Source organism: Lineus longissimus, chromosome 12, assembly GCF_910592395.1.
Source record: "Lineus longissimus chromosome 12, tnLinLong1.2, whole genome shotgun sequence".
NCBI classification, from domain to species: domain Eukaryota; kingdom Metazoa; phylum Nemertea; class Pilidiophora; order Heteronemertea; family Lineidae; genus Lineus; species Lineus longissimus.
The window spans coordinates 4,729,429-4,743,717 of record NC_088319.1 but is presented as its reverse complement, the minus strand read 5'-3'; positions in this window follow the sequence as shown (position 1 = coordinate 4,743,717).

Here is a 14,289-nt window from a genome sequence, read left to right as displayed (position 1 = left end):
GAACAGCTCGAGTATGAACTTCAGCGGTACAGGTGGAATTCTGTTTGTCTGGCTGTGGCCAGGCTCACTGGTACAGGTGAGATGACAAAAGCTGATGGGCACAGACTCTTCTTGAGTGGTCAACATTCCTAGTGTTTGCGTTTAATCATAATTATCATGTCAGTGAACAACTTGATTATAGGCATCTCATAAAATATAACCCATACTAGTCCAGCAAGTCAGGAATGCAAACAGGATGATAAAAGTAGGAAACAGGTTAAGAAGTTTCTATGCTATACCCGATTAAACAACTGATAAGACGATAGAGATAACATACTAGTATTGTACCGTCCTTTATTACGAGCTACACTGTACATTCGTAAGAGGATTCTTGCCAGATTCCTAATATAGTTAAGATCTAAACTAAGAAATCTTGCAACGAAATGTACATGCACCCGTTCACAAAACTGAATAATATCTTTAAAATCTTATACAAATCTTAATTCTGGATTTTGGCCGGGGAGATCAGAGCCGCGATAATCGATTCCTGTCCCATGCAAGGACCTACGATGACCACCGTAAACATGGTAAACGAGCGATTTTTGTTGCATGCAATCATGATCACAGGTCGTAGTGACAAAAAGCATAAGTCTTATTTAGGTTCAAGGATCCGGATCACAAATAGCTACGTAACAACATTTTTTATATGTGAACATGCGTATGGGGTCGGATTCGATTCCACGATATCCATTTTAAAAGCAATCGATGTCAAAATAAGTTTATGCACTGTTTTCTTTGAATCAATTTTCACAAATACAGTTATTGACGCTGGTTGTGTTGTTATTGATTAAACGTTGTCTTGTTAAAGCCACAGTTATCTTGCTAAAATCAGGCTCTATTGCATCGGTTGTGTCTGTCGCAGCAGAACTAAGGACACAAGTTCAGAGAGGTGACTAAACATGCTATTTTCGTAATTCACCATTTCCTGATCAGCGCCTCTTGTAGCGGAGCTCTGAGACGTAGACGCTGACGTCCTCAAATACTTCGAAATTGATTTACTTTTGGCGAACTATTGACCAAACGAAGCTTGATATGCCTACTTATTCTTGTCGCATGGTAATTGTGTGATTTTACCTTTGATAGATGTTGTTGTGAATTACGTGAACGCTCTATTAAACGTCCGTGGTTTCAGTTGATGTGTCTGGCATTTGACCGACAAATGTTTGGGGTCAGCGCTGACTGCAGTCTTAAAGAATTTAATTTGTACACAAATGCAATTGAGATATACACGTACACTCGTGCCATGCAAAATTCTGCATTTTAACATAATCAAGGAGGCTCTTGGCTGAGTTTCTAAAAACTCTCAGTTCCGCAAACAGAAAGAGGCTAACCATGATTTGTGATAGCAATGTATTTCAGAATGTCCCTTCGACAATCAAATCGTCATTGATCCATTGCCGGAATATGCTTGTCTTAACAGAAAATTTCGCGTTAAGGAGGTTTTCACAAATTTCTCGAGTAGGTCATGATCGCGAAAGCATTCTGCCGCGAAAATCCTTTCCTTTTCGGCAAGAATTACATGTCATTGTTGGCATTGCATCCAGCTACAGCCCCTATTTTGATCGAGGTGTTTAAAGAAACTGCGTATACAGTGTACCCTTCGCAATTAGCACGTATCGTAATGACTCCTAAAAACCACAAGTTCCACGTGTCTTAAATAGTGCCCAACAATCGTTGGTCCTTGGTGCACCTTAAGTGCACCCAGGACCAATCTTGGTGTACCTTAACTTCACTTAAAGATTCTTATCTGCACCCAGTGTGAAATTCGCGCCGATTAAAAACCTGTGTCCAAGGTTGAAAATGGTATGTTTGTCTTGTAGCAAATCAGAACATTTCGTGTCGAACATTTGCTCTATTTTTCGCTTAAAAAGTGTATACATATACATGTATTACAGATGGTGGTAAGAAATAAAGAAAAAGGATTTTTAAGAACATAATACTATTTACTATGTCATTAGGTATGCTGTATGAGATGATTCCCCCATACATACATACATCCGTTCATAGCACACGTGTGCGCAATGACCCTAGATCCTGCCACTGATGTCGAACTGACATTTTGACACCTCGTTTACAGTTAGTGTTCAGCAAAATTACGGATGTAGAGCAAAAGCACGCGTACCCCACATCGGACACAGGTTTTTTAATCGGCGCGTATTTCAATCTGTTTGCACATAATGATCATTTTAAAGCAGCACCCAGGAGCATCCTGGGTGCGGTGCTGTTAAGGTACACCCAGCTTGGTCCTTGGTACACCTAAGGTGCACCCATGACGACATTTGCCCTTTTGACGACACTGACTGTATTGCATGTGTTAGGTCGACTGAAATATTGTGAAGGATAGACACCTACATGTAGATGTAGGTGACACTAGTTAATTTGTTTTAGCTATACCGTGTATTCAAAAATGCTAAGAAACAATCACATGCAAATATTTTTCTGGAGAAAATCTGTTGAGAAACCCTTTACCTTTACAGTATTCTAAACGGATTTTAATAGGTGCTATATAGGTTTTTCATGTATGATTTAAAAAGTTATTTTAGTTATATAGAGTTTCTATGTTTATAAAATACATAGACTACACTGTATATACTATATAGATTTTTTTCACATGGGATCTTATAGTTTATAGGTTGTCCTTTGCAAAACCTATACAGGTGCTATACCGGTATAGATTTTATATAGCCTTTTTTAACCATTTTTGGCCATTTTCTTTAAAGATTTGCTCCGGAGGATTTTGTCTGTGGTATAAGTTTGCAATGACACCATCAATATCTCGAGAAAGCAGGTAATCCAATCAAGAATTCTATTGCATATAAATGCAATTCATGACTATATTGGAGTTATTGCTGGTCCTGACCAACATGGACAGAGCTCTAGCAAGTTTAGTGTTTTCCTCATTTCAATTCATGACAATGGACATTAACGGAACTGATAGCAATTTAACTTTCGCAATCTTACGAGTTCAGTCAATTCTTCGATGTGGTATGGCATGCTCGAATATTCAGATGTGCGTTGCCTTTTTCACCACCCCCAAGAACGGCCATGACCGCCATGATCAAACGGAAACCTGCTATCTTCACAAGAATGCTGCTACCAAGGACTGGACTTGCAGAGGCGGGAAAACAGGGCATCGGCTTTGGAAAAAGCAGGTAGCCAATATTTCGGTTTTTATATACGCAACCTATTTTGTAAAAAAGACATAATTTGCTGTTGTTGCGTGCGCAACCGGTTAGACACTAGGACGGCGTTGCTTGCCCTACTGACAAGCTCGCACTGGACTGTTTGATATCGGAATTTCGTTAGTCCTAGACTGGTTGCCTACCAGGGCTAAAGAAGCCATATTTAGTATATTTAGTGTGTTGGGTTTATTTACAGCTAGTATGAATTACTCGTTCTATGGAACGATCTCCATCATCCGCGCATTGCGCCCATAATTGTTAAAACTCAAATTGTCTTCAATGACGTTAACCGGAGCGCCCGAGACTGGAATATGCAACTTTATGCAGCTGTTGAAACAAAAACCTAATTCTCGTGCGAATGCATGGCGTATAGTCAACTGAGGAATAAGGTGTACACCTACACTTCAACTTTGAGGGTAAAGTATGGTCGTCTGATGATTACTTCGATTCAACTGAACTGGTAAACATTTTTCACAAATATATGATAAATTACGTGAAACTGCACAATAATACTTTCAAATTCAGACCGACCTCTGCTTTAGGCGTACCTGTCTATAATGAAGTCGTATTTCAAGTCGTGCACTGCAATTTGGATAACCACTTCGTTGTAGCCATCTTATGCACTGATCCAATTTGATATTATAAACATTACTGTAAAAATCCAGATGGAATGGCACAATGAAAACGTTCGTCGATTAACTGAATATTAGATGCATGACAAAATGATCTGCATTATTCTTCTCGGACCATTTCCACATCGGCTGTGGTGGGGGAGAAGGCCAAACGTAGCAATTTTTACAAATAATTATCATATACATATTCTATAGCGATCTTTTCATGTGCATTGTTTTTGGGTGTTTCCGCTCAATTTTACCATATTTCCCAGTTTTCCGCAGTTTTCGTAGATTTCGCTTAATTGCCCTGGCCGTCCGGATGATTTTCAGAGTGGCGCTCATTGTTGCCAACCTGTCTATAATATATACAGGGTATACCAAAAAGGCTGTATCCACCTATACGTTAATAATGGGTTTGTATAAACAAGATGAGCGCATTACTTATGAAGATTGTCTAATCAACAGAGAGAGACAGCCTTCCATCTCTCCCACAATGTAATGTATTAAAACCTAATTTCAACAATTTCATCCACTTCATTTAAAGCTGTCATATCTTAACTTTTAACCGCCACGCCGAACTAGCAGAGGGGCACCTATCGGTCGTACCGTGATGTAAGGATCTATGGCCAGTTCCCACCGTGGGCGGCATCGGTATTTTACCACACACGGCTAAGTGTCATAGTCACAGTGGCTCTTTTTCATTACTCCTTGAGTCCTTATCGTAATGTCTACGTCTACAGCCAAGATGATATCAGCGGAGATTTTAAATTGACGTATCATTTTCATTTTAACGAGCTCACATACATTGCTGGCGAATATGGCAATGATGTCATAGGTGTTAGCACTCGTCGTGGACGGAAATATGTCGCTGAAAAGTTGCGAGCATTTCAATTCGATTTGATTGAAAGTAGCAATTGCCGAGAGTTGATTCTACCGTATGGTGAACTTGAGAAAAGCGTCGGTCCAAAGAATTCGAGGTTCAAATATTTCAAAATGGTTTCATGTGGTGAGAATGTTTTCTTGGAGTTGACCTTTCGATGCAAATTTCAGCAGCACAAAAACAGGGAAAAAGACCTGTTTATGTATTGGTTAAATTGGTATAAAATAGTAAACATAGGGTTTGCTCTTAAACTTCGGTATGTTAAAAGCCTAAAAGAGATAGATTACTCTCTTGTGCCTGAAGCCGAAAGTGCTTTATTATCTGATATGGATAACATCATGTTAGAGGATATCCGATGTGATTTGAATGGTTATCTCTATAAATCATCAGCTAGAACACACTCCATCACCATCTTAGAAAAACCGTACGAGTATAATAAATCCACGTCGATTATCTTACGTGATGATTTGTTCAGAAAATTGGGAGACTCCGCAATTCTGTCTTTGCTAGGATCATATAATGTCGTCGTTGAGGTTCATCGGGCGAAGTTCGTTACCATATTTTTAAGTAAGCGTCCTAAGGAGAGCTTTAGGCTGAATCCTAAGAATCACGCTCTATTTCTGTTTAGGTTGCAATTGGGGCCATGCCTGGATGAATCCGAGGTGGAAGCTAAGAATACGTTATTGATGACCTTACGTGACCCTTTTGTCTCCAACCATTGGTTAATAGTCGGTGCGAATGAAAGATTATTTGCCTGGCCAAAATTCGATACTGGTAAGCAAATGACCGCAAAGGTATTTACTCTGTAACAAAGTACTCGGGTGGACTCATATTGTTTATAAAGCTGAGCTGCACGAACAAATCTCACAGTAGCTGATTAAGAAACTAAGATGAGACGGATACGGCACAGCTATGGATGCAATATTTCTGACTGCTGCTATGTCTAATAATTCACTACTAACGTTCATTTTTCGGAATTTGCGCACTAGAATCTTTGTCTAAATCCATATTTCTACGCGAAATCGAAACAGACATCATAGCATTCCACTCTCTATCGTAAGGAATTTCCGTGTTGCATAAATAAATTCATTGATATTCCGGGAGATATGATTGTCGCAATAAGTATATTGAGGGAAATTACACATGCAGTATAAGTGTATTTCGGATTACATTATTTTAGATCTGACCATATTTACTTGGCTCTTCTCTTGTCACTTCATTGTAATAGTGTGATCACCAATATTATAGTAATGAAACACAGCCTTGGGCAGCCGGTGTCATAGTTGACCAGGTTTAGTTGACACCATAAAGGAGCATTGGTTAGGCAAGAGTCTTTAAATAAAAAAATTGGAAGACTTTCAGACTAGTTGAAAGACTCTGGTCAGGCAAATCCCAAGGATACTAAGTAATCTTGTTCTGAGCAACACCACTATCTTTTAATAAACGTGATGTGGTCACATACCTTAGTTCAACTAAGTGCCCTCGGCCAGACGAGATGAAAAACACTATGAGCAAGTCGAAGACAGACTGTTATTTGAATGACGATCGCCGTATTTGGGAGATCATCTTTCTAATGAGAGTATGGAAAGAGTCAGTTCGACCACTAAACTGTTATTGCAATACAACGCAATAGTTGTAAATTGAAAGTGAAAGAAAGCGATATTCGGAGGTTTCAGCTTGCATCTTCTTTTATTGACGGTCATGGCCTCTATGCACCATATAATACAATCCATCAGAATTCAAAACGGACGGATACTTTTTCCAGGGGGACATTTTCCACTTCTACACTGTACTGGATTGTGTGACCCAGTTCAATTTTGTCATTGAATAATTGAGTTCACCATCGCGTTGCCAAGATATCTGGACGATTATCTTCATTGAATCGGAGCTTACGTCCTCGTTTCAAAGATGTCTGGTCGCCGTCGTCACCGAGTTGGAGTTCATGCTCACGTTCGTGTTTCAACGATCGCTGGTCGAGTGCAGTCACCGAGTCGGAGCTTACGACCACGTTTCAACGATCTCAGGTTGAAAATCGTCTCCGAGTCGGAGTTCATGAAAATCTTTGGATCGTTGTGTTTCTATTTTTTATGTCTATTTTAGACTACTTCTCAATGCTGGCTAGATGCATGGCTTGCTGTTATGTTATCATTAAACCTGTGGTTCTGGTCATCATTCAGACACGAGGCTTTCAAGCCTCTTGGGATCATTTGATGAGCATGATTAATAGTTATAATAGAAGACACTTACCAGTCAGTTGAAGTGTGATTGAGATCCGATCGAAACCTTAAAATCAGGAATTGAGTAATAACATGCCCGCCGTTTCTTATTTTTGAGGGTCATAGTTTCGGCTGCATTTTTCTTTGTGCCTTGTTCTCCCTGACGTACGCGTTCAAGTATGAGTGTTCAGGTGAGCTAGCGTCTGCTATCTAATTTTATTACTCCATTCCAATGCGGCAAGATCGAACAGCTCGAGTATGAAGTTAGGCGATATAGGTCGAACAGTGTTGGTCTGGCTGAGGCAAGGCTCACTGGTACAGGTGAGATGACAACAGCCGATGGACACAGACTCTTCTTTAGTGGTAAACATTCCAAGCGTTGATATGGGATGGCAGCCATGATTCATAAGGACACGGCACCAGCAGTTCTAAAAGCAACCTATTGGTAGTCCCTAGTGCACCAACTGTGAAATCAGTAAAAACGAACCATTAATTAGTGGTTCCAACTAAAATAGGTAGTAAAACTACCATCAAAATGGTTAAGAATTACCATTTTGATAGTTAAAACAAATAATTCCACAGTCAGTGCAATAGCAACTACATGTACCAGAGTAGTAAAACATAACAATAATTAGTTACTTTCACTATTTAATTTTAAAAAGAGTATTGACCAGTCTCCAACCGTATGATGACTGTGAGGATCAGCGCAAAACCATTCAACCTGTCAGTTGTCCAGATCTACGCTCCAACAAGCTTTGGATCCGAGGACAGGATGAATGGATTTTACGAAGACATCATGGCTACTATGCAGTCTCTCCCAAAGCAGGACATTATTATGGTAGTAGGGGGCTGTGACGCAAAAATCGGCACCGATGCCTAGGACCAATGGAAAGGCAACGTCGGGAGATTTTGCTCAGGAGTAACAAACAAGAGGGGCCTCCGGATAATTGAATTTCCTCAAAAACTCAGTCGAAAGGCAACTTGGCATTCTCCTATTGGTAACACACACAACATGATCGAGTACATTACGGTTACGAAAATTTCGTGAGCAGCATCAGCATGGCTGAGACCAAGACCTATCCAGGAGCAGATGTTGGAATTGACCATGACCCTGTCCTTACCCCAATCGCGTTTTTACTCACCTCATGACAAGCTACAATCCAGGTTACAAGCTACAATCCAGGCTACAATCCAAGTTGTCCCTTGAGACTGATATTTCTGCTCCAAAGGCTGAATTTCAAATGTTAATTGCTTAATAAATGCCAACCCGCTCTAAATTCTTTTTACGTTTAATCATAATTATCATGTCAGTGAACAACTTGATTATAGGTATCTCATAAAATATAACCCATACTAGTCAAGCAAGTCAGGAATGCAAACAGGATGATAAAAGTAGGAAACAGGTTAAGAAGTTTCTATGCTATTCCCGATTAAACAACTGATAAGACGATAGAGATAATATACTAGTATTGTACCGTCCTTTATTACGAGCTAGACTGTACATTCGTAAGAGGATTCTTGCCAGATTCCTAATATAGTTAAGATCTAAACTAAGAAATGCACTCGTTCACAAAACTGAATAATATCTTTAAAATCTTATACAAATCTTAATTCTGGATTTTGGCCGGGGAGATCAGAGCCGCGATAATCGATTCCTGTCCCATGCAAGGACCTACGATGACCACCGTAAACATGGTAAACGAGCGATTTTTGTTGCATGCAATCATGATCACAGGTCGTAGTGACAAAAAGCATAAGTCTTATTTAGGTTCAAGGATCCGGATCACAAATAGCTACGTAACAACATTTTTTATATGTGAACATGCGTATGGGGTCGGATTCTATTCCACGATATCCATTTTAAAAGCAATCGATGTCAAAATAAGTTTATGCACTATTTTCTTTGAATCAATTTTCACAAATACAGTTATTGACGCTGGTTGTGTTGTTATTGATTAAACGTTGTCTTGTTAAAGCCACAGTTATCTTGCTGATATCAGGCTCTATTGCATCGGTTGTGTCTGTCGCAGCAGAACTAGGGACACAAGATCAGAGAGGTGACTTAACATGCTATTTTCGAAATTCACCATTTCCTGATCAGCGCCTCTTGTAGCGGAGCTCAGAGACGTAGACGCTGACGTCCTCACTTACGTCCTCACTTACTTAAGAGATTTACTTTTGGCGAACTATTGACCAAACGAAGCTTGATATGCCTAATTATTATTTCCGCATGGTAAATGTGTGCTTTTACCTTTGATGTGTTGTTGTGAATTACGTGTACGCTCTATTAAACGTCCTTGGTTTCAGTTGATGTGTCTGGCATTTGACCGACGAATGTTTGGGGTCAGCGCTGACAGCAGTGTTAAAGTATGTTATTTGTACACAAATGCATTTGAGATATACATGTACGCTCGTGCCGAGTAGGGTAGTTATGACAGTTCTAACTCACTGACGTTTTGACTGACTTTCCTTTCAGACAAACACCAGTCAAAACTATTTTACAACTTTATTCAGTCAAACACCAGTCAAAACAATTATTCAGTCAAACACCAGTCAACACAACACACAACTTATTTCAGTCAAACACCAGTCAACACATCACACAACTTCTTTCAGTCAAACACCAGTCAACACAACACACAACTTCTTTCAGTCAAACACTGGTCAAAACATTATTCATTTTTATTCAGTCAAACACCAGTCAACACATCACACAACTTCTTTCAGTCAAACACCAGTCAACACGTCTCTCCAATTTTGGATAACGGACTCACAGTCAAACACAGTCAACACACAACTTCTTCAGTCAAAACACCTCTTCAATTTGGAAGAATGGACTCACAGTCAAACACTAGTCAAACTATTTTACAAACCGCTCGCTTCGCTCGCTGAACAACAATTCTACAAACCGCTCGCTTCGCTCGCTTCATTCAAACGCTCGCTTCGCTCGCTGAACAACAATCCTACAATTCTACAATTCTACAATCCTTCAAAAGTTCACAACTTCTTCAACGGAACAACTTCTTCAACGGAACAACTTCTTCAACGGAACAACTTCTTCAATGGAACAACTTCTTCAACGGAACAACTTCTTCAACGGAACAACTTCTTCAACGGACACAAAATAGATAAATTAATAAAAATTATTTTTTGTACATAATAAAGTATGTCCTTCCTCTCCGACGAACAACTTGAATCACGTATCACAAGATCAACAAATTATCTAAAGTGGAAAGAGCTCCCGTCATACGTGATCTAATAAAAAATGTTTACTCTGTATATAAATGAACACACCCATGATGATTTAACTCGCTTCACTTCGTCGAAGCGCTAAAATTCTCATGGGTGTGGTGAGCCCTGAATCCTACATTTTCGACCAAGTGGTGATTATATAGGATACTAAAGTTCACAAAAAGCTCAGACCTGTTGGGCCTTTTGGGTTAATTTCAATTTTTGTTGTATGTGAGTTTCATATTATAGTCAAGTTTTTTGACTATAAAATGACTAACCGTAACCAAAACCGAAACTAAAAAAGGGGAATCCCCTTTCCAAACCTATATCTAATAAAAAATTATTTTGTATTAATAAATATGTCGCTCTCATATCACAAAAGTTTTAATAGCCCAAAAGGCCTGGACGTTTATCCAGCTGAGGGCTTATCTACTGACGAACTGAAAATACTCGCCTACAGAAATAAAGTGAAAAAATATGGATCACTTTCAAGAGAAAAGTTACTTGAACAACTTCAACAAATACCAAATAGTTTCAATGATATTGAAGTTAAAATTGATAAGTCAGTTTCTGACTTGTCCCAAATTGAAAAGCGTGTCCTTGCGCAAAGACTAGGTGTCAATGCTAGGAATTTCAAAAAAGATCAGCTGAACACAATTTTAGAGGAGAAAATTCAGCATGTGAATTTGTCTGACATTAAACCAAAAGCTGTGAATGCAAAAATTTCTATCAGAAAGCCGCTTTTACAGCAAGTAAAAGCACTTGGTCATAAAAATTTCCAGAATCTCAACATTGAGAAGTTGAAAGAACTCTTGACCAAAGAACCAGTCAAAAGATTACTAAAATCTGACCTCATTCAAAAAGCAAAAGAGTTTGACATCAATGTCAAAAGTTCAATGAGTAAAAAATTCATCCAGGAGTTGATCAAACAACATTCTGAACCAATTTCCTTCGTAAAGGTCAACTCTGCTTTCAAAGGTTATGTCAAACATTTCAGAATGCAAGGACTGCCTAAAATTGGTATAAAAGCTTATCTTGACAACATTAAGCCAGTTTTACAAGATAAAATTAAAGAAGAAACACAGAATAGCAGTTTAAAAATTAGCATTGTCTTATATTTTTCAATGCAAAGGAAAACTGAAGTTCAAGAGTTTCAGCTACGATCTAGGCACATCCTTGGCGTGGGTCAAGAAGTTAATTATGACACTCTCATTGAAGATATGCTTAAAGAACTGAAAAATTTAGTTCAGAAAGGATCTGGCTGGAAATTTATAGAAGTAACAAAGATTGAGTTACACACTGTAAATTACACTCCACTTGGAGGATCTTCTTACATTCCTTTACCTCAAAAGATTCATAAGAAAAAAGCTGTGATTAATGTACAAAATACTGATCAGCTATGCTTCAGATACTCAGTTGAAGCTGCATTGTTAAATATCTCAAAGAACACAGAGAGAGTGTCAAATTACAACAAGCCTGAATTTGATCACATGTTCAAAGGCCTTGACTATCCTCTCAAAATAAAAGATATAGACAAATTTGAGAACAACAACCCTGACATTGGGGTCAATGTGTTTACATTTATACCTAGACAAGTAGTGATTAAAAATGGAGAAGAATCTACCATTTACCCAATTTCCCCAGCTAGAATTTCTGAGAGAATTTTATCAGAAGACAAGTACATCAATCTTTTACACTACAAAGAAGATGACCGCATGATAGACAATCCTAACGCTTTCGACGAGTTTGTTGAGTTCGATGAGAGTGAAAAAATAGAAGACGTTAAAGATAATGTCAATTATCACTATGCTTGGATCAAAAATTTCTCAAGGCTTGTATCTGCATCACATTCAAAACATGATGGACAAGTCAAAGTATGCTTTAGATGCATGAAAGTTATATCAGCACCAACGAGTGAACTTCGTGATAAAAGATACCATGAACATCTTGATAACTGTAAACAATTTGAATGTGTTAAAGTCAAGATGCCCTCAGCTGGAATGAACACCTTGCTATTCACTAACTTAAGAGCACAACAAAAACATCCAGCTGTGATCATCGCTGACTTCGAATCTACATTAAAGAAAGCCAGCCAAAATCTTTTGGCAAAAAAACAAATCAAACACAACAACATATTCCTAACAGCTATTCAATCTACATCCAATATGATCAGCCACAAATAGCAAAGAAAAATAAAATATTTACATACATTCAACAGTCAGAAGATGAAGACATTGGCGAACACTTTGTAGATTCAATCACTTCTATCTGTGAACAACTTGGGAAAGAATTTCTATTCAACCCTAAGCCAATGCATGCTTTGACTCACGAGCAGAAAAATAGTTTCTTTTATGCTAGAAACTGCTATCTCTGTGACAAAATGTTCACAGCACAAAATTTCAAAGTTCGTGATCACAATCACTTTACAGGCAAATACAGAGGAGCAGCACATAAAATTTGTAATCTACACTTTAGCTCTCCAAAGTTCATACCTGTGTACTTTCACAATCTGTCGGGCTATGATGCTCATCTGTTTGTGAAAAATTTAAAGGGAAGACTGAATGTCATCGCTTCCAATTCTGAAAATTACATTTCATTCAGTAAAATATTAGGCGTCAATGATAATCAGATTGAAATAAGATTCCTTGACTCATATAGACTCATGCAGTCATCACTTGATGCTTTAGCTAAGAATTTGCCTAATCAGCAAAAGAAAAATTTAGCTACAAAGTTTAATGGTGACAACTTCAGTCTATTAACAAGAAAGGGAGTATATCCTTATGAATGGGTAGATTCGTACGAAAAATTTCAACAGTCTGAATTACCTCCAATTGATGCATTTTATTCCTCATTCAATAATACAGGAATAACACAAGATCAATTTATTCAAGTTGAAAATGTGGTAGGAATGTTTAATTGTAAAACTATGTTGGAATATATTGAGTCATGTAAAAATAACTTCAATAATACCAATAACCAAATTTTACAAATATTTAACTGTAATACAGATGAAGAACTGAAATATTTACAACATCATTTTGACTCATACAAACACGCACAACATGTGTGGCATAAGTTCAACTGTCAAACATTCAGAGATTACCACAAGTTATACCTTGAAACTGATGTTCTACTACTCGCTGACATTATTGAAAATTTTAGGCAGACCTGCATGGACATCTATAATTTAGATCCTGCATTCTTCTACACATCACCAGGTTTGTCATGGCAAGCGATGCTAAAAATGACTAAAGTTGAAATTGAACTCCTCACAGATGTAGACATGTATAACTTCTTCGAATTAGGTATTCGTGGAGGAGTATGTCAAGCAAGTCACAGATATGCACAGGCAAACAACCCCTATTTAGAAAATGTTGACTCAGAAAAACCTACAAGTTATATCACCTTTGTCGATGCCAACAACCTTTATGGTGTAGCGATGGGTCAAAATTTACCAGTTAGAGGCTTTCACTGGATAGCTGACAATGAACTTGAAAATTGGCAAGACATCCCTTGCACACTTGAAGTTGACTTAGAATATCCTAAGCATTTGCACAACTTGCACAATGACTATCCTCTTGCACCAGAACACATGAATGATAAGCTCATTCCTAACTTGCAAGACAAGAAAAAATATATTGTGCACCACAAGGCCTTGAAGTTCTATTTGAGTCAAGGTCTCAAATTGACTAAGATTCACAGAGGTGTAAGTTATGAAGAGACAAACTTCTTGAAAAAATATATTGACTTCAACACAAGTCAACGCGCAAATGCCAAAAATGACTTCGAAGAGACTTCTTCAAATTGATGAACAATGCGATATTTGGCAAAACCATGGAGTCAGTCAGGCGCAGAAAAGACATTACTTTAGCTACAACTGCCGATCAGCTTCGAAAATTAGTCAATAGTAACAACTATACATCACACAAAATTTTCTGTAAAGATCTAGTCATGGTAGAACGCCAAAAAGCAGAAGCCTTTCTCAATAAGCCAATATTTATGGGACAGGCTGTACTGGATATTTCTAAAGAGCATATGTATGACTTTCACTACAATCACATGCTAAAGAAGTATCCTGAAATAGCTCAACTTTGTTACACTGATACAGATTCACTAGTATATAACAT